This window comes from Leptopilina boulardi, unplaced genomic scaffold, assembly GCF_019393585.1.
Source record: "Leptopilina boulardi isolate dan_hultmark-lab unplaced genomic scaffold, ZJU_Lbou_2.1 LbouV2_114, whole genome shotgun sequence".
In the NCBI taxonomy this organism is placed as follows: Eukaryota; Metazoa; Arthropoda; class Insecta; order Hymenoptera; family Figitidae; genus Leptopilina; species Leptopilina boulardi.
Genome location: NW_026137657.1, coordinates 687,377 through 710,941, shown reverse-complemented (window position 1 = coordinate 710,941; position 23,565 = coordinate 687,377). Strand labels below are relative to the sequence as shown.

The 23,565-nt window shown below is 25.7% G+C and overlaps 1 protein-coding gene across 2 annotated transcripts in view; it reads left to right on the top strand.

Moving 5' to 3' along the window:
* Positions 1 to 1,591: 1,591 nt before the first annotated feature.
* The window catches only part of LOC127281996 (putative uncharacterized protein DDB_G0282133), a 48,671-nt gene continuing 26,697 nt past the window's right edge, over positions 1,592 to 23,565 (top strand). For both annotated transcript variants that reach the window (XM_051306065.1, XM_051306049.1), the window contains exons 1-2: positions 1,592 to 1,880; positions 14,616 to 14,707. The gene's annotated coding sequence lies outside the window, so the exon portion shown is untranslated. The remainder of the gene's footprint in view (positions 1,881 to 14,615; positions 14,708 to 23,565) is intronic.

Genomic DNA, 23,565 nt, shown 5'->3' with positions numbered 1-23,565 from the left:
GTATTCGAATATCGATATAAAAAAACGACGAATTCTGTTAAACTGTTTTTTTTTACCTTCTTAAATTGAATAACACAAATGGATCCAATTAAAGAGGTTCTACTGTATTCAGATTTAAGTAAAAATCCAAATAAACAGGTTCTACTGTTTTTAGTTGTCAATAAAAAATATTTATGCTGTCTTGAATTGAAAAATTACAAAAAAAATTACAATTAAACAGGTTCTATTGTATTCAGATTCAACTGTAAAAATTGGTTATTTCATATCGCCTCAAAATGTTTAATTTTGTTCTTCTCTTTCATAAATAATTGCGAAATGAAATTAAAGAGGTTTCACTGTATTCGAATATCGATATAAAAAAACGACGAATTCTGTTAAACTGTTTTTTTTACCTTCTTAAATTGAATAACACAAATGGATCCAATTAAAGAGGTTCTACTGTATTCAGATTTAAGTAAAAATCCAAATAAACAGGTTCTAATGCTTTTAGTTGTCAATAAAAAATATTTATGCTGTCTTGAATTGAAAAATTACAAAAAAAATTACAATTAAACAGGTTCTATTGTATTCAGATTCAACTGTAAAAATTGGGTGTTTCATATCGCCTCAAAATGTTTAATTTTGTTCTTCTCTTTCATTAATAATTGCGAAATCAAATTAAAGAGGTTTCACTGTATTCGAATGTTGAAAAAACACAAATAGATCCAATTAAAGAGGTTCTACTGCAATTTTATTCTTCTCTTTATTCATAAATAATTTTGAATGTAAATACACAAATAGGCGCAATTAAAGATGTTCTACTGTATTTACTTTTAACTAATTATTCAAGTAAAATCATAATAGAAAGGTTCGACTGCATTAGATTACCAATAAAAAATAAAATTTCATTGAATGTATAAACACAATCAGGTGCAATTAAAAAGTTTCTACTGTATTCAATTTTAACTAAATATTCCAATTTAGTTAACAGTTTTATTAATATTTGTTCTATTGATTGTTTCTACACTGAAAAAAAGTATCATTGATTATTTGTATCAAATAAATAAAATTTTTTTGCTTCAAGTAAATATTTATTTGATAATAGTAAAGTAATCGTTTATTTGAAACAAATAATTTTTTTGTTTTCAGTGTATTAAAGAAGTTCCACTGTATTCATTACTTTAAAATAAATAAAAAAATGCCTGCCTTTTAGATCCTCATTGCATTGAAGTATATAGTTTTAAGTAATTAATTTTGAAGAATATTTGGTAGAAAGATACGAAACGAGAGAAGAAAAACGAAGTGCGGTATTCGTGAAACAACGGGGGGATGAATTTTGCCATTTCATGAAGATGGAAAGACATAAGACAGACAGACAGACAGACAGACATATAGTATAAGGAAGCTAAGACGCTCAAAAGTCGTGGCAAATAGAAGTAAAATGAGGTATTTGAAAATGGAGGGAGAGAACGAATTGTTAGGGCGAAGGATGAATTCCCTGAATGAGAGTGAGAAAGAGGGATTGAAAAGTAGGGGGAGTTGGGTGATGGGTGTCCGCGAGTTCAGCGCACGGCATGAGGTTTGTACGCCGGTACATCGAATCGTCAGTGAGTGTCGCGACTCCTTCGCGCCCGTGTCCTGAGTCCTTGTTTTCTGTGTGAGCCTTCAATAATTTTTTTCCCGCCGTGTGCGCTTTTTTGCACGTTCAAATCGTGTATGTAAACGAAATAATAAACACGTGCGTGTTAACACAAAAATATTTCATTTTAAAAATTAGTTTTTCAATTAAGTTTTTTTTTCTTCTTTTTCTTTTTTTTTCTTAAATTGCACATCCTCGTGCATGTCACCAACGTAAATTTCATCATTCCGGAAGTGCCTGAAAGGCGCCTCGACTTTCCGTGGTACGTACCCTTCAAGTGTTTTTTTGTTTTTTTTTTTTTATGTTTTATTGCTACTTTTCACTGAAAAGTGCAGAGTGTATGTGTGTTAAGAACGCAAGCTTCTGGCAGATTGCAGCTTTCATCCAATGGAATAAAAAAAAAAAAAAACCGTACTTCCTCAAAAATAAAAAATATATCCAAAAAAGAAAAATTAACAATTGGCAAATTTTCTTTCCGTTGAGATAGAAAAAAAAACAGAATGAAAAATAATTAAAAATTATTTTCATAAATAAGAAATTAAAAATTAAATTGCCACTGAAAATTATTTGGACCAATAATTTCTGGATTTAAAACAAATAAAATTTGATTCAAATAGAAATTATTTGGTTCAAGGAAATATTTATTTGATAATAGTAAACAATTATTTGAATTAAATAAATTATTTTTTCAGTGTGCGTTTTAAATATTTTTGTAATATTTCTTATTTTTTAAAATAATTTTTATTTTTCATTCTGTTGATAAAAATTGGAAATGTTTTTCAAATTCTCGAAAATAATTTTTTCTAAATATACAAAATTACTGTTTTTTTTTTTTTTTTTTTAAATATAAACTTTTAACAGAATGAGAAAGTCAATATTAAATCGTTAAAAAAATGTTGTTAACTTTCGAATATTAAAAATAAATTTCTAATTAAAGGATACTTGCTTGAGTTTGGCATAATTTTTCAACCCAGTAATTTCCTATTCTAGGAGTAGTTTGAGAAGTAAAGAAGCTTTGAAAGAATGTCTTAGACATTTATGGAATTTTTAACTAAAATTAAACTTTTCATTAGAATCTTTAATTAGAAAGTTTTTTTTTTTTCTTTTCTTAAACAAATCTGATTCCAAACAATATATAATTATAATAGAAATTTATTAGAAATTAATTAAAAACAATTAAACAATATAATGAAATAATTTCAAATTTAATAATGTAAAAATTTAAATAAAATTTCATGAATCAAAATTTTCAAAGCAGACACATTGTATAAGGGTAGGAGTGCACTTTCTTTAATATCAAGCAAATATTTCACAGTCGATTATACCTCAAGCTAATTTAAATAATTGCATCTAGAATAATACCTAAACTAATTTCATTTCGAAATATATGAATTTTATTTCAATTCACTTTAATTTTTCCTCTTTTTCTTTCCTCTTTTTTTTCTCTCAAAAAAACACGTCAGAAAAGTAATTATAAAATATTTTTCATATCGTATTCACTTTATAGTATGTCGCAAGCAGAGAGACAAGTTTTGATAAATAAAACTTTTTGCAGCGATAAATTTCAATAAACTCTCATATATATATATATAGTAATCTAGAATAAAATTCTTTCATATAAAGCGGAAAACATCTAATTTATTATTTTCAAATTTTGTTTATTTAGCGCAATGAGAAAAAAAGTATGAAAATTTATATAAGCAAAAAATCTTAAATTTTGATAAAAATATATAATTTTATGAAGCATTGTAATATAATATAATTCAAAAACATTTCCTGTTTTTCCTAATTACTCAAATATGTTTCTAACAAGAGAGAGAGAGAGAGAGAGAGTCAGAGCAAATCAGATATGGAAGATTGACTTTTTTTTTGGATCCATTTTAAATACATTAATAAATCCCTGTAAACATTTCTTGTAACAAATTGGTATTAATTTTTATAAAATTATAACGATCAAGATAAATTGTAAATTAAATGATAAATTTTTCTATAAATTTTATTGAGAAAAATGTTTTATATAGAAAAATATAATTTCAGTGTTAAAATTTTTATATATGGATTTAGTTCGCAATGTTTTTTTTGTCAGTGTATGAAACTTTTCGGTTATTCATTCAGTTTCATTCAATCTCAATCTCAGTGTATTGGTTTTCACAATTCTGTATAAAAATACTGAAAAAGTATACATTTTTTTTTCGTGTATATAACCCGTTTTGAATTTCGTCAAATATTTATACCGTGGATGTACCAGTTACCGTCCATGTCTCAGTATCCGTCCATTTTACAAATATCTCGTATAGTAATTTAAATTATTTTTTTAACAATAATTTATTCCTTTTGCCACGCAATTGACTTATTAGTTTAAGTAAACAAATAAAAGAAAATAATTTTTTTATAAATGTTATTTTGAAAATTAAACTGGACGGAAACTAGGTCATAGGTGGACGACAACTGGGACATTCACGGTATATAGAAAAAGATGGAAAATTTGTAAAAAATGTAACAATAAAAGAAAATGTAGATTAAAAATTATATATTTTTTTGAATGAAATTTTATACGAAACTTCATATATTTCTCTAATTGTCTAAGCAGTAATGACCACCATAACTGACCCGTCGTATGCACAAGTAGTTTGATGAACATACTTGGGTCAATGGGTGGAAAAACCTCGATTTACACAAGTTAGGAAATCCGGAACATATGTTTTCCTTAATTAAACTCTATCAAAGTAATTCGTATTTTTTGGTTTAATTACTTTCTACTTTTAATTATTTTCGCAATATATATAAGTCCCTTTATTTTAGTTTCTCTAATTTTAATTTATTTTTAAAGTTTAATATTATCTTCATTAAAATATTTTATAATTAAATAAAATTTATATTAAATATAATTATAAATAAAAAAAATTTCTCAAAAAGAAGCGGAATTTATTTTCATAATTAAGTGGGTAAAAAAAGATTTATCTGAAACAGCGAAACATTTAATTAATAGTAGCAAAATGTTTACTTGCTTTAGTTAAATTTAATATTTCGCTATTCTAGTGAAACCTTTCGCTGTTTTAGGTAAATATTTTTTTCCTTGTAATTAAAACAATAATTACAAATTAAAAAAGATAGTTTCAATAAAATAAATTAATAAAATCTGAAATTTAAATGATTCTTAAAAATGGGATTTTTTTTTTAATTGAAAGAAATAACTATAAATAAAAAAAATATATATATATTGCAATGCCTTTGAAGTAAAGATTTGGGAAAAACAACTGATTGTGCGGCAATATCCTCATCCTGACTGAAACCAACAACTTATTCTCACTATAAAGCAGACGCAATACAACCTGATTATAATGTGAATAAAATATACTGTTGGAGGCTCCCTAACAAGAGATAGACTTGAACTTTTTGGACACGAATAATAAAACATAAATTTATAATACCTATTACATAGAAAATTTCAAATTTTATAAAATAATACAAAAATTTTTCAATTTTTTGATAATTCACTGCAAAAATTTATTTCAAAATTTGTATAAAAATTTAAAAAAATCTTCTACCTTGTAAATCAAATTTTTCTATTTTCTTCCACTTTAAAATAGATTGTAAAACATTTTTCTTTTCTTCTATTAAAATGGAACATTTTTTTTTTTATTTAAACGCAAGTGTGGTTTACCTTTTTTTTCGCTCAAGGAAAAAATAGACAATTAATTCAGTGAAAAGTGAACTTGTAATTTTTGATTTATTTTAACAAATTGTAATTGAAAATTTAAATTTAATTTGAAATATTATTAATTGTAAAAAGTATTATTTTTCTGTGAAATATTTTTCGAGGCAAAGAAATATATTTTGGTATCGAAAAAATATTTTTTGCTTTAGAAAAGTATATTTACTGATTGAATCAAACTTTTCTTTGGGAAAATGAAGAACAAAATACCCAACAAAAGAGGTTTTTTGTAACAAAAAAAAAAAAAAAAAACGAAACAATTAATAAAAAAAGAAGCTTACTTGGAGTAAATATTGCAAAGCAACTATTTTTAGAAAATAATTAAAAAAACAAGGACCAATTTTTTTTTTAAATAAATATAAGAGGAAAAAAAGAATCAGCTAAAAAATGACAACTATTTTTCTACTGCAAAAAAAATAATTTTTCCGGTTGTAACAAGGTGAAAATAAAATCAATAAAGATTATAAAGAGTTCTTGGTGAGAATGTCAAATAGTAAAGCCAATTTGTCGCACGTCCGGAAAACTCCTATTCTCAATATTATCGATCAAGCATCACTTTATCAAGATTCAGTGACGATGCAGGATTCGAAATCAAATTGATGCTACACGTGAAGAAATGCTGCATACAAAATATTAATATATATGTAGTGAAAAAAAATTTATTTGATTCAAATAATTGGTTACTTGACTATTATATCAAATAAATATTTAAAATAATTATTATTTGAGATAGTATTTGTTTGAAATACACAAATTATTTCAAATACAGTTTATTTAATTCAAATAAAAATTCAAATAAATTTGATTAATAATAAAGTAACCGATTTATTTGAATTAAATAAATTTTTCTTTCAATGTACATTGTTAAATCACACTACGTGAATATATTTCATATTAAAGGCAGAAAAAGAATAAAAAAAAAAAAAGATTCAAGGAAGAATATTATGCAACACGTTATACCAAGATATCTTACTTCCTTTTTTCACACTTATAACACGAAAACCAATTGTAGAAATCACCGAGTTATTTCGCGAATTCTCTCTTTTTCTCTCTCTTTCTCTCTCGTTGACAATGGCGACAAAATTTCACACGCTTCACGCGTAATATAATTATGAATTCCCATTTTACAAATCTCTAAGATGTGGAATGTTCTTCTGGATTTTTTTTTTTACATTTATTCTAACAATAAAAAAAAAATCAGCGATTTGTTTTTAGCTATCACATTTTTACAACAATTCTAATTAATTTCCTGTCTATGTTAACAAAACAATTGAGAAAAATTGCCAAGTTAAATTTCCAACATATTTCTTGAAAAGTCAACAAAATCTTGAAAACTCAATTTTTTTTTTATTGGAAATATGAGCCTCATGCTGAGCTATTCTTGAAATATGGGCCCATTGATTTCTTATCAATATTCTGCAGATTGCTAACCATTCATTTTTCATGCAGTCTTTTCGAATATGGTTCAAGTTCCATTTTATTTCCGTTTTGGCAATATCTTGATTCTCGTTTGCGCACAGCGTTTTTAAAATAATATTTTTCTCTTAAAAAAAAATTTTTTCTTAAAAATTGAATACAAAAAAATAATTGTATTTTCAACTTTTTTTTTCCTTCTTAATTTTTAACATAATTTTATTAAATATTTACAGGAGAAAAAGTGTTAAAAAATTTTTCCCAAAGAGTAGAGTCTGGCAATATGTAGCGTTGGAAATTTATAGCTTTTAACGAAATGAATCGCTTGACCCACATAAAAAAAAGAAAAAAAAAAAAACTCGTGTCAAACTATATATGTATACAACTGGGTTATGTGTTCATAAAAATGTAGAAAACTGTTTCCATTAAAACATGGCAATTTTTTGTTTCATATATAAAATTTAACTGTCAGAAAAAAATCAAAAATTGTCAAAAAGAAAACTTTATTTATAATGAAAATAAACTTTTTTAAAAAACTATTTAAAAATTTAATTTTTGGAAATTTTAACTCGGTGTAGAAAAATTAATTTCAAAGATAATATTTTCTGAATTATATATAAATTATGATGATAATGTTTTTAACGCCATTAAATATAACCAAAAGTTCGAGACGTGTAAAAAAACAAACACGAAGCTTTTTTGTAAGAACTTGTACCATACAGTTTCCTTAAAAGCTTCTCATAAATACTCTTTGGATATGCCTTGGCTTCTACATATAATGGTAGCTATATATATTCCTTTAGCCGCAGCGAATTTCTTATCTTTTGGTACTCATCTGCATGAATTTTCCATCCTTCATTATTTTCAAAGTTTGGCTATTTTCAAAAAGTTTTGTTGTCATTTCTAAAACCAATTTATTAATCATTCATATGACACTGAGATTTTTTTTCCACAAATTCATTTTTCTTCTTTTTATTATTTCATTTTTTTCCCCCTTTCTCTTTAGACAAAGAAATTTTAAGAAAAATTCTTTCATTTTTGTTTTAATTCTCTCTCTCTTCCTTTCTCTGTCTAGAAATGTCAGTTTTCGAATTTATGATTTTCATATTTGATACAAAAATTTTAATTTATTATTTTATAAAAAGAAAATTTTTTTATTCTTACAAATTTGGTTGAAAATGAAAAAATATTTCTCTATATTAAACAAAATTTTAAATTCAATAAATTTTTTTCTAATTGAAGAAAAATTTTCCTTGACCCTAAAATCAAAAGAAATACTTTTTTGATTCAAAGAAATATTTTTCTGAATGTACACTGAAAAAAAAATTTATTTGATTCAAATACCGGTGTATTTGGTTATTATCAAATAAATATTTACTTGAATCAAATATTTCTTATTTGAATCAAATAAATGGTATTTGCTTCAAATACTAAAATATTTGATTCAAATATTATATATTTTGATTCAAATAAGAAATATTTGATTCAAGTAAATATTTATTTGATAATAACCAAATACACAGGTATTTGAATCAAATAAATTTTTTTTTCAGTGTAACTAATAATTTTTGTGAAATAAACATGTGACCCCAGAGAAGGGGTAAAATTGATATTTTCAGATTCGTATAAAATTTGCATAATAGTGTCCAACAAATTTTTGCTATCGTTTTATTCTCAAAATTCAATTTAACTTCCACTTTCTCTCTCTCTATTTCTCTCTTCTCATAGAGTATGTGAGGTGGATTAAGCAGCAATTTCGTATTGCGTTTAGTACTTTTACGAGTTATCGCATGGTATTAAAACTAACTTAAATCTGCAAAGTTACTTTTATATATATAATACACCTTCTCGCACTTTACCGGGAGAAAAATTCTGATTTAGAAATTTATTTTTTTATATTCATCCTAAAATTTATTTTAATGACCTATATATATATATATTGAAAGACACTATTTCCTATCTCAAATATTAAATATATCGAAAAAAGATATATTTTCTCCATCATCTCCTGTAAAGTTTAGGATTCTTCTCGTTTTAATATATAAAGGATTGAAATTTTTTACATTCTCATATATATACATATATATATATATATATTTATAAGAAGGTATTATATATATTTTATATCGAAGATTACCCGTATGCATTTATATATATATAAAGGCCCTTGAATGTGTACATGTGAATGAAATTCGTAGTGGGGATTAATCTCAGTAACGATGAAAAGATCCTTGAACTTCTTTAATCTGCATGTGCAACACAAATCTCTATATAGAAGTGGATATATATAAGTGAATGGCGAACGCCGTTCGCTTATGCGAATTACGTCGACTATCTTCACGGAAAACCTGCAATCTGATTTGAGTCAATGGAAAGACGACTATAATAGTAGGAGTAGGGATATATATATATAATGTAATCGCTTCTGCACTATTTCAAGCGCATTAAATATCATATATATAGAAAATCTATTTTTTTAATTCCAAAAAAAAAAACATTTTTTATCCTTTCACTTCATATTTTACTTTTTTTAAAATAAATCGTAAAAATTATTATTTTAATTTTCTTTATCCAGAGAAATGTTTTATTCAAATCAAATATAATATATATTTGAATTAAATAAACTTATATTTGTCTCAGAGCCATTTATTTAAATAAAAATATTGGCATTAATAAAATTTTTATTTAAATCAAATATAAAATTTATTTGCCAAAAATAAATATTTATTTGTATCTAAGACAAAAAAGAATCTTTATTTGGAACAGTACACCCAGAAAAATGTTTTATTTGAACCAAATATAATATATTTCATTTAAATAAACGTATTATTGTCTCACAGCCTACTAGCCTATTTCTTTAGCGTAAATAAAATTTTTTAATTAAATCAAATGAAAATTTATATAAATCAAATGAAAATTTATTTAAATCCAATGAAAATTTATTTGAATCAAATAAATATTTATTAGGCTGTGAGACAAATATATCATTTCTCTGGGTGTAATATGTTTTACTATAAAACAGCGAAAGTTTTTGCTATTCTAGAGAAACATATCGCTGTTCAAGATAAAAATTTGTTTCCCTAAATATATCTTTTCTATGAGTGTAAAATCAATTTTAAAAAAACTATCTAAATTATTTAGTATAAATTTATTATTATTGGTATTTTTTTAGATATAAAAAAAAATATATATTTAAAAAAATTATTATCTGAAATATTCACAAACAAGAATTTAAAATCTATTTACAGAAGCTTATAAAGGAATGCAGAAAAATATATAAACTCATTTTAAAATTGAAACAAAATGAAGATTGCAGTCTTAAATAATAGTTGAAATTTATTTTAGATTAGATTATGCAAGAATAACCGTAATTTTCTGACGAAATAGTTTATATATATATATACACTGTAGGTAGATTTATCTTCCATTATATGATGATATTTTTACACCAAATAAGAACGTAGTGACAATTTTCAGTCTTTTAGTGCGCGGTATTTCCTTTTGTGTGTGTTATGGAAGAAAAAAAATTGTTATTTCGTGGTTTTACCCCCCTTCATTTATAAAAAAAAAGAGATAGGAAAAAACTGCCTCATTAGCATTCCGACGTTTATTTATTTTCTAAAAAAAATAAAGAAAATACATCGTATTTTGCAATTTTTTTCCATTATAATGAAAATAAACATTTTAAAAAACATTTTTAAAAACCCTTTTAAAAAAAATATTTTTAACAATATTTACTGAAAATAAATATATTTTATAAAAAAATGTATTTTTAAAAATATTTACTTAAAATAAATATTTATAAAAAAAAATATTCAAGTTATTAAAAAATATTTTTCAAAAGTATACCAATAAATAAATTTTTTTTTTTTTCAATTTAATAAAAAAAAAATTGATAAACCCTTTTTAAAAAAAATCGTAAATTACAATAAGATTTGAATATCAAAAAATTTGATAGATCAAATTAAGATAATTTTTGCTTTCATTCGCGGAAGTAAAAAAAAAAGTGTCTACTTCATCTTAATTTCGTATGAGATTTCTGCACAACTATAGCAAAGCCATAGGAACGATAAAGAGGACAGGTTCGGATAAGAGTCGAGAGAAAAACGGTTTCCAATGTGCGATACGGTTACAGTCCCCGCAAAAGAAAAATACGACAGTAGGGCAGAACGATTTTAAAAGAGAAAAGATAACTATCGTCGACTCCTCTACCATAAAGAAAAACCTCCTTCTTAACGTCATCATTATCGTTATCGCAAATCAATTCCAACAAACTTTTATATATATATATATATATATATATTAGCCAAAAATAATCTATTGAGAAAACTATACTTTTGTGTTCCTTTCGACAAGTTTTATGTCTTTTTTTCAAGAAGAATTATTTCTTTAGAGTGTAAACAATTTTTTTTATTAGAAAAAAAAAATATTTAATGTATCACCTGACAAGAGAAGTAAAAAAAAATGTTTATGGTTGATACATTTATATTTTAGAATTAATATTTCAAAATATAGAAGTGATGTGTCCACCATAGAAATGGATGTGTCAACCATAAACTGTAATGGAAAAATTGTACACATGGATTTGTTAACCATAAACTTCTGTGGAAATTTTTTCAAAATATGTCCGTGTCAACCATAAAATTCTGTAGGAAAATTTAAATATGGATGTGACAACCATAAAAATGGAAAAAATTTTTGAATGTGGATGTGTCAACCATAAACTTCTATGGTAAATTTCAAAATATGGATGTGACTATCATAGAAATGAATGTGTCAACCATAAACTCCTGCGGTAATTTTCAAAATATGGATGTGCCAACCATAGAAATGGATGTGTCGGACATACTATGGAAAAATTTAAAATATGGATGTATAAACTTCTATAGGAAAATTTAAATATGGATGTGACAACCATAGAAATGGAAAAATTTTTAACTGTGGATGTGTCAACCATAAACTCCTATGGTAATTTTCAAAATATGGATGTGCCAACTATAGAAATGGATGTGTCGGCCATACTATGGAAAAATATAAAATATAAATGTATAAACTTCTATCGGAAAATTTAAATATGGATGTGCCAACCATAGAAATGGATGTGTCGGCCATACTATGGAAAAATATAAAATATGGTTGTACAAACTTCTATAGGAAAATTTAAATAAGGATATGACAACCATAAAAATGAAAAAATTTTTAAATGTGGATGTGTCAACCATAAACTCCTATGGTAATTTTCAAAATATGGATGTGCCAACCATAGAAATGGATGTGTCGGCCATACTATGGAAAAATATAAAATATAAATGTATAAACTCCTATGGTAATTTTCAAAATATGGATGTGCCAACCATAGAAATGGATGTGTCGGCCATACTATGGAAAAATATAAAATATAAGTGTATAAACTTCTATAGGAAAATTTAAATATGGATATGACAACCATAGAAATGGAAAAATTTTTAAATGTGGATGTGTCAACCATAAACTCCTATGGTAAATTTCAAAATATGGATGTGACAACCATAGAAATGGATGTGTCAGCCATAAACTGTAATAGAAAATTTTTAAATATGGATGTGTTAACCATAAAATTCTATGGGAAATTTTAAAATATGAATCTGTCAACCATAAACTCATGTGAATTTTTGAAAATATGGATGTGTTCAACCATAAATTAAAATTTTAAAAATATAGTACACGCCAACCATAAAAATGGATCTATAATAAATATATTTTCCATACATTTATTACAATAAATAAAATTCTCAATTTTATACATAAAATAATAAAATTTCTTCATTTTAATCTTTGTTTTCATATTTTTGTTTCTTTATTATATTTGTATCGAGAGAAGAAATCAAGAGTGTTATTCGTATATTTAAAATTCGAATAAAATTATTATTGTTTTATTTAATTTTCAGTAGGCTATTGTAAATAAGTTTTGAAAGTGTACCACATAAGAGATGTAATCGAGCATCAGAGTGTACTAGAATATACCTGTTGGCTAGTTGAAAAATAACAGCTAAATTAGCATGATACAAGAGATTATTTATGCAGCTTTGCGAACATACAAATGTTGTTACATACATCAAGTCTTTTTTGATGAAATTGTACATTCCTCGGGCAACTTCCATTGTTTCACCGTTATCAAGAGCTCAACAACAAAAAAAAAAAGAACTTCTCTCATATACGCATTCATAAATGTGAAATTAAAAAATTTTTATTTTCTTACCACATATTGTTCACGTAATCATATTGAGTAATAAATTTCAATTAACAGTCGAATTTTCCGCATATATTTACATTTTTTTTTTTTCAATTTTTTTGTTTCTATTTTAAATCTTTGTTTTAAAACAAATTAATTAAACTTTTACATATATTTATGGAAATATAATTCTCGATGTATTATTTTGCATGCGAAATATTTATTTCTATTTAATACCTCTCGCAATGTTCTGATAAATAAAAGCATTTTGATTCGGTAAAATGCACGCAGAGAAAATCATTGATATTCTTTGAACAGAAACTCGACCTATATTCTCATCCTTTTAGATTGAAAAATGTCTACCTAAAACTACATTCAAATTTTATTTTTCTTTAACTTTAAAAATATACAATTTTTCATTGACTAGTAAAAACTTTTTCTCTTTCAATGAAATGTACGACATTAATTACTATAATAATTCAAATCGTATTTTACTATAATTTTCCAATTATTGAAATAAAAATATATTTCCTTTTGAGAAAAAAAAAAAAAAAAAAAAGAGGAGTCTAAATTCTTTATCAATTCTAGAATCCAATCAAAGCTGGAAAGTCTTACTACATGAAACTTTATTTCAAACGATTCAAGTTAATTATGCTCCTGTGTAATTTAAACTTTAGAGAAAACTTTTCACCACTCGCTGCTGTGGAAAATGCTTTATTTCCCTCGCAAGTCCAAACGATATACACAATAATCCGGATGACCGAATTTAATCCATGCTAATTCACTTCTATATATATATATATAGCCAAAAGCTCCCTTCTGGAGTGTTGGCGAGAAAAATATACAATTACTTTTCATTTGGGAATAAAACTATACGTCAAAACTAATTATTACTATAGCTTGAATGTGTGTGCCTCATATTTTTCACGTCTAAAAAGTTATAAAAAAAATATTGCTCTCATAAATTCTTTTATTATATTAATAAAAAAAATAGCAAAATTTAATTTTCCAGGCAAAAAAAGAAATAGAAATATGACACTGAAGTTACCAACATTGAATTGAGGAAAATAATTTTTTTTTTAAGATTTAATACTTCCCTGCCTTGGTTGAGGATTTTTATTATTTAGGAATGTATTTGGGACCAAAATAAAGAAGTTTCAATTTTAAAAAATTGGTTCTTGGCCTTTAAACTAATCTGAAAACGAAAAATTCGTTTGTTGGTAACTTCAGCGTCATATAGAAATAAATATTTAATTAATCTTTGTGCACCCAGAGAAATGATTTATTTGAACCAAATAAAATATATTTGAGTTAAATAAACGTATATTTGCCTCAGAGCCTACTAACTTATTTATTTGGCGTAAATAAAAATTTTATTTGTCAGAAATAAATTTTTCTTCGGCTCAAATAAATTTTTTATTTCAATGAAATAAAATATATTTGCAACAAATAAATGAGTTAGTAGGCTCGGAGACAAATATACCATTTCTCTGAGTGTGTAATCAAAATTTTTTTTTTTTATTTCAACTTTAAAATTTTTAATTTTATTATTTTATTATTAAGTATATTTTTTTTATATTTTTATTATTATGGGAAAAATATAATATTGAATTTATATGAAATTCTTTAAATAAGATTTTCGGATTTTTTTTTTACAGATATCAAGTGCCATCAAATTCAGAAAGATCGAATCTGAATAGAGCGGTTGAAATCCACGAGAAGAATCTCGTGGAAACGAGTGATCGAGTTGGTAAGTCATCAAAAAAATTCCTACATCCTTGATTCACGTATACACTTTTCAATCGTAATGGGCTTTATATCTAATAAAAAAGAGAATTTGCAAGTAAATTCGTATTTTTTATTGTATATAAAATAGAATATTCATTTCTCTTTTTCTCTCAATATACATATTGAACAAATATTTACTCTAAATTAAAAAAACATTGGAAAATATCCTTTCAAAAAAAAAAATAAATAAACAAATATTTTTCTTTCTCGTAAAAAGGAAAAATTTTTAATTTATGCAATAAAATTTTTTTTTCAATATAATTTTAATTCTTTCATATAAGACCGCAATCAAAAATCGCAGTTGAGATATAATTTTGTATGTAATTTGGTAATATATAAAAATAAATATTAAAGAATTTTCTATGCTTGAATAAATTTTCACTGTATTTACACTTGGTGTGTGTGAGTGTGTTGTAAATTGTATAGCACTTTCATTCCAAATCATCGCCGCAATGTACCGTAACGATATAATGTATTGTATGTCGTTTTGTATTTGCTAAAGTGTGTATGATGAGTATGAGATTGGATAATTGAAATAATCGATTTGCATTGCGAAAATTGTGTTTTTCAAGTTTATTACCGCATTGATAATGAGTTTTTTTTTTTTAGAATTTTGAAAGCCACTTAAAAGTTTTTATAAATAAACTGAACATTTTCAAATGAGGATTCTTTCTTTGTTAATTAAATATCTCTTTCTAATTCGAATAATAAATAATTCAATAATTTATCAAAAAATATTTATTACTAAAATAAATTTTTTTTAAATATTTTGAAATAAATAAATATTGTAAAAAAAATTTCATTTTTTTCCTGTTTTTGAGAATATTTTCAATCACTACAAGTGTTTATCGAAATATGGATAAAAAAGTTATATTGTAGTTATTTATATTTCGGCGGTAAATGTATAAATGAAAAAAATAGAAATTATTTCAAGTACACTCAACGAGGCATTAGAGTACCTTATATGACTCCTTGAACAATTTGCGAGAAACTTTATTTATATTTTACGAGTAATATCTCTATTTCTTTATCAATTTATAACATATTACTTGCACAATATCAAAAATTATATCAATCAAAATTTCCTTTATATAGTCGAGATCAAACAAAAAAAAAAAAAAATTCAGCTTTAATATTCACAAAAGCAAAAATTTCCTTCAAAAAAGGAAATTTGATAAAAAAACAAAATTTTTCATAAAAAGTAGAAAATATTTTGGAAAAAAATTATTTTCACTATACAAATATTGAAAAAACAAAATCTAATTCAATTAACCAAATGATAAAAAAATTTCTATATTAAATTTTTTAAAAAAATCTATAACAAAAGCATGTACGTCTATTCATTACAAGTACAATATTACCCTAATGAATGTATATTCTTTTGTTCGCGAGAATAATGATACAAAAGAGATATAATCCTTTCATTGAATTCAAATATTAAAAATTCCAAGTTAAATATAAGCATTCTTTTACTTAAAAATTGAAACTTTAGAAATATATACATATATATAAACTTAAAGTACAATATTGAGTAAAATTAAAGCTAAAAGTAATAAAATGTAAAAGAGTACCCCCCATATTCTTTGCAAAAAAAAAAAATATATATACATTTCCATTTCAACGTGCACAAACGGTCTTAACTTTAAATTAGTTTTTAACTTTGAGTCCACTCACTTTTTTCTGTAATGCGACGATATTTTATTTATCGTTCGTTTTATATTGTAGAGACTGTGTATATATATATAGAGAACTTATTACACTTTTTAGTGTAGTACTTTGCAAAAGTACTCTCTTATAAATATTCGATTTTGTTTTATTAAAGTAAACATTAAATTTAAAAAAAAATTTTATTATAGACTAACCAAAAAAATTTAATTCTCCATAATATGTTTTAATTTGAATTAAATTAATTTAATTTTAAAGACACCGAATTTTCATTTGTCCGAAATTACAAATGTCCGAACTAACAATCGACAGAAAAATAGCGCCGAAATATTAATGTCGATTTTTTGTTCGGCCGTTTGTAATTTTGGATAAATAAAAAATTGGTGTCTTAAAAATTCGTACAAATAAAAATTAGGACAAATTAAAATTCGTACAAATAAAAATTCGGACAAATTAAAATTCGTATAAATAAAAATTCGGACAAATTAAAATTCGAACAAATAAAAGTTCGGACAAATTAAAATTCGTACAAATAAAAATTCGGACAAATTAAAATTCTTACAAATAAAAATTCGGACAAATTAAAATTCAGTGAATTGGAAATTCAGTCATTTAAAAATTTGAATGACATAAAATTCGATTGAATGAGAATTCTGTTAAATTAAAATTCTTTTAAATAAAATAATAATAATAATAATTATTATATAAATAATATTATATAATTATAATATTGTTTTCTAATATTATAAAGATATTCATATTGTAATATTATTATGTAAAAAATATTATTATTATTATTATTATTATTATTATTATTATTCAAAGTTAAATTCAGCAATTAGGGATTGAATTAAATTAGAGAACTATGAGGAAATTAGTGTGGTATAACGTATGGAGTCGATATCGAAAGTTCTTGTCAGGACATAGGACCGTTAATCTGATGATTAATTGCCATTTACGTTTTGCTTAGTTAGATCAAATCGAATTGCAGTTCTGACTTTTTATCTTACACTCTTTATCGTCTCAATTATTTTATACGTTTCTCAATTTGTGGACATTTAAAATTTCAATTACTACTGTTTTGAATTTTCCTGAATTTAACTAAAAAAAATTTCTTTATTTTATATGTAATTCTATATAATATTTTTCCATTATTTTTTTATTTTTCAATAATAAATTTCTATAAAAGTTTGAATGAATGTTATAACTTTTTTTATATCATTATTATTTTTTAATAAAAGTTTCAATAAATGTTATTTGTTTTGTAAAATTGTATTGTTTTAATAAAAACATGATTGTTAATATTTTCCTGACTATATACATTGTTGAAATTTTGCATTGTCAATTATTTAAAAATTTTGCATTGTTAAAATTTTTTTTCAGTTTTAATGAACAGAGTTGTTAATTATGAATTGAATAAAAGAGTTATGTTTAAGTAGAAAAAAAAATAACAAAAATACCAAATTTTTGTAGAATTTTCATTTACGATAAATATTCTTTTTTTCTTAATGATTTTAGTACCGAAAAAACCCGGAAATTTCAATCATACTTTTTATCATCATTATAGCTTAAAAAAAAAAAAAAAATTCAAGAAAGTTTCTGTAAACCATTCATTTACAAAAATTTAATATGACTAATATTAAAATTTCGTAACTCAAGACTATGATAGAATCAAAAAAGAATTCTTTTCTTTTTCGTAACAAAACATTTAAATTCTCACGTGTATATTATAAAATGTTCGACGCTTCAAGTGACATGCATCATCTTTGATGGAGGATAATAGTATTGTATTTGAAGATTCTCTCAGATGTCTTCGTGATGTTCAAACTGAATTTAAAAAATTTCATCTAACATGTAGCATGTAACATATGCTGTAGGGGACAAGTCAAGTATATCTTCACGTAGAAAAAAAAAATCTCAAACAAGATAAATCAAATGTGTACCCACGCTAGCAATGACTTTTCTCTTTAAATATCATTGAGAAAGGCTCGAAACTTCAAAACTTTTTTTTTGCATTCAATTAACTTCAATGTAATTACAATTCTTACACAAAATTTTTTCTTTTTCTTTTATAATTTCATTCATATTAATTTATGCAATCAAAATATTTTCAATACAATTTTTTTCACTCGGAATTAATTTTTTAAAAAAAATATCACATGAAATGTGTTCTAGATTTTTTGACAATTTTTCGAGAACAAAAGAAAACGGTATTTCTCTTTCGAGTTGTAAAATCTGACATGACCCGTTTCTTATCAATTCCTTGTGCTTCATTTGGCGCAAAAGCAATCGAACGACAAAAATAAAGAATAATAACCAGACAGAAAAAAATATGACACAAGTCATATATAATCGATTTCATCAGAATGAGAAGAATATTATTGAACGACCTTTTTTAAACTGTCTATACTATTTTCAAATATATATATATACGTAGCCCTCTGATTTTATTCCCTTTTATATACGTGACAACATCGAACACAAGTACCATCACAAAGTTGAATTATTCACTATAAAAGAGAGCTTTCACAAAAGGAGATAATTGAAACTCTGCTGAAATTACGCGTACTCTCAATTTTTAGCTACCTTGTATTTTCGAATTTGGTTTTCAGCTCCTCTTTCTATATATATATATATATATATAGTGACGCAATTAACTTTGGATTTTATATTCCTTTTTTTTTAAAACAAAAAAAAAGTGCTTTATATATTTATCAAAAGGTCACTGGTCCAGATTCGACACATGTGTCATTCATGATGAACGCAAACGTCATTGATTCTTAATGAAGTGATTGATGCAAGGTGAGAGAGTCTCGTTGCTCAATTGGAAAGGGAATATTCAAACTGATTCCCACATGGTTTCACTTCCTGAATTTTCTATTTATCACAAGTGGATCAAACATTATTTTTATTTAGATTTTCAAACTCTCCCATGAGGCGACTCACTTGTATTTGATTAAAACTACTTGTTACGAATACAATGGAGCAAAAATGTACTCTACTTCAATATATAAAAAAAAAAAAAAACTGGGTCAATATTTTATTTTACACGACAAACAAGATTAATAGAATAAATTTTATTTCATTCAAATAATGAATCTACTATTATCAAATCAAAATTATTTAGTTCAAGTAAATATTTATTTTATAATCAAGTAATCATTTAAATCAAATAAATTTTTTTTTATAGAGGCGAACTATTTATTGAGAGACAATTTTTTGTTAAATTATTTTTAACTGCAGCAAAAAATGAGACTAGGTTTTTAGGGTTTCGTGGCTTAGGCCCGAAATCGGGTGCCATGGTAACAGTTACCATAGCAACTGTTTCCATCACAATTGTTACCATAGCAACCGTTATCATAAAAACCGTAACCATAGCAACCGTTATCAGAGCAACTGTTACCATAGCAACCGTTATCAAAGCAACCGTTTCCATAGCAACCATTTCCTTGACAACCGTTATTATAGCAACCGTTATTATAACAACCGTTACTATAGCAACCGTTATCATAGCAACTGTTACCATAGCAACCGTTTCCATGATAACTATTTCCATAACAACCGTTATCATAAAAACCGTAACCATAGCAACTGTTATCATAACAACTGTTACCATAGCAACCGTTATCATAACAACCGTTACTACAGCAACCGTTTTCATATCAACTGTTACCATAGCAACCGTTTCCATAACAACCATTTCCATAACAACCATTTCCATAACAACCGTTACTACAGCAACCGTTTTCATAGCAACTATTACCATAGCAACCGTTTCCATAACAACCATTTCCATAACAACCGTTTCCACGACAACCGTTATCATAAAAACCGTAACCATAGCAACTATCATAGCAACCGTTTCCATGATAACTATTTCCATAACAACCGTTATCATAAAAACCGTAACCTTAGCAACTGTTATCATAACAACTGTTACCATAGCAACCGTTATCATAACAACCGTTACTACAGCAACCGTTTTCATATCAACTGTTACCATAGCAACCGTTTCCATAACAACCATTTCCATAACAACCGTTTCCATGACAACCGTTATCATAAAAACCGTTACCATAGCAACCGTTATCATAGCAACTGTTATCATAGCAACCGTTTCCATAGCAACCATTTCCTTGACAAACGTTATTATAGCAACCGTTTCCATGACAACTATTTCCATAACAACTGTTATCATAAAAACCATAACCATAGCAACCGTTATCATAGCAACCGTTTCCATGACAACCGTTATCATAAAAACCATAACCATAGCAACCGTTATCATAGCAACAGTTATCAGAGCAACCATTTCCTTGACAACCGTTATTATAGCAACCGTTACTATAGCAACCATTATCATAGCAACTGTTACCATAGCAACCGTTATCATAGTAACAGTTACCAGAGCAACCGTTTCCATGAAAACCGTTATCATAGCAACCGTTTCCATAGCAACCATTTCCTTGACAACCGTTATTATAGTAACCTTTATCATAGCAACTGTTACCATAGCAACCATTTCCATAACAACCGTTATCATAGCAACCGTTTCTATGACAACCGTTATCATAAAAACCGTAACCATAAAAACCGTTATCATAGCAACCAAATATTTTTCAGGCAAAAAATTATAGAATTTTTCATTCTAAAAAATTATTTCTTTGCAAAACGTTTATCATAAATGTTGCGTATATACTTCAGCATCGTTATTTTTCTCTAAAATTTCAATGAATTCTGAAATCTTTGGCCGCAACTTATAAAGATCATTAATAAATCAAATAATACAAAAAGATGACACAGCATTTGGCCTGATATACTGACACACCAGTGAAACATTGACTTTTCCAAGTACGTGTTCTACAAGTTTGATAAGATTTTCTGTGGATTTGTTATTGAGGAAAAAGTATATAAGAGTTTGATCGTGTGTCAGCCGTAGAAGAAATTAGTGAGCTAGTTTTCTAGTGAGCTCGTAACCTTCCGGTGAAGCGCCGGAAGTAGTCGTTCGACGAGGCCAATTCAAGAAGAAGCTACTATATATATATATATATATATATGTGTGGACGAAATGAAGAAGCGAAGGCAAAGAAAGAACAAAAAAGAAAAGAGAAAAAAAAAGTGAGTGTTGTTCCCTTGAGACTGAAAACGAAGTGTTGCTTAAGCAGCGAGAGACGTGGCGAACAGGAACGTAATTATTATGATGTTCTTCCGCCCCAAGAATCTTTCTCACATACTAATCTAACGCGCATAGACGAATAAGAACAATGGCTCTTTGCCCTCTCAACGAGCGATTCCCATATTATGCAAATATCATCTTTTTCCTTCACGACATTTGCCCGCACACTTAGAAACGCTATTCTGTCGACCAATAAAAAGTAGACCTTTTTTTTTAAAAAAAAAGAAGAAGAAGCAGACGAATTCAAGTTATAACAGAAAAGAAAACTTTTTTTTTATAGCAGATTTCTTCAAGTCTTTTAATTATGAAAATTTTAATTACTGTAAAATATTTGAAAAATTATATCGAACTTTTATAACTAAATTTTTCATGTAATTCTATTTTTCTTCAATTAGCAATTTTTTCAAATGAAAAATAATGTTCTTAAAAAAAAATATTTGGTTTAAGTAAATATATTTATTTGATAATAGTCAAGTAATCGAGTATTTGAATCAAATAAATTTTTTTTTTCTGTGTATTTGAATCAAATAATTTTTTTTCATTGTTGTAAATTAATAATAAGTGTTATAATAATCTAATAATGGTAATAAGAAGTCACTTTTTTTTACTAATAAATTCCCCCTCGGCTTCAATGAAAATTCCGTCTTATAAAATTCGATCATATAATTGAACAATATAATAAATTTCTATGGAATAATTATGCATTCCTGATTCGCATACAGTAGGTAATATAAAGTAGAAATTTTCAGAAAACATGCCTTCTTGCTAAAAAGTAATTGATTTGAAATTAGTGTGCAGTTGTATAATGGAAATCAGCTTTAGACGATAAATTTAGTAATTTCCCGAGCGGAGATAGTTGAAATTCAAGGAATTAAGTTTAATTCCGATATCGGAAATTCGCGTTGTCGAAAATGAACTCATGTGCATTCAGAGAATCACACACACAGAATTGTTGTAGCAGGTGCAATTTTCCAACAAGTGGAAAAAAGAAAGAAAAGAAAAGAAAGAATGAAAGAAAGAAAGAAGTTGGAAAGAGAGAGAGAATATGGGGAGGAAACAAGTGTGTAGTATATATAGGGTATAAACTGCTTGCGAAGTCAAAGTTTCGTTACTCACACACAAAATGCACCTTTGTGAATTTCTCCTCAGCGAAAAATATAAAAAAGAAAATAGAGCAGAGAATTTATATCGAAGGAAAATTTTTCAATTATCACTAATGACTTTTTACAAACGTCCTTTGTAGTTTGCACACACTATATAAAAATATTAAATTCTTCAAATTTTCATTATTTTCCCAAAAAAAAAAAATTCATTTTAATATCGAAATGAATATTTATTAAATACACAGAAAATTAAAAGGCATTAAAATAAGCTGTAACGCTTATTATTTTTATCCAATTTTGCTTATTTTAATCCATTTTGGTATTAAAATAAGAAAAATTGGATTAAAATAAGAAGCGTTGCAGCTTATTTTAATGCCTTTTAATTTTCTGTGTAGTTAACTTTTTAATTAATTTTTCAAAAAAATGTAATTCAATGAAAAAATGATATAGAGAAGATATGGTGTTATTGTTGCGGTTGCAATTTGCGAGTTTGATATACAGTCGATACGTTTATTTCTCTCTTCTTTTGAAAAAAAAAAAAAAAATTGGCGCTTGTCTGAAAAGCGCACCGGTATATGAAATGTGACTTGCGGAACTTATGGTCTATGTTGCGAGTCTTGAAATTCAATTTCTTCAATGCTTTCAGTTGTGTGTGTGTATATATATAGTATGCCTCGATTTTTCCAGACCAGCATATGGGCCAATAAAATTACACTTTTTACAACATGTACGTGTATCAAACAGGCACAAAAGAGTGTAGTTTCCTTGCACCTCTATAAAAATACTTTGCTGTATCTTATTTCCATTCTTTAACTTTTCACAAAAGTTTATCTACTCCCAAAAAAAATTGAATTAAAATACTCCGAAAAATAAAAA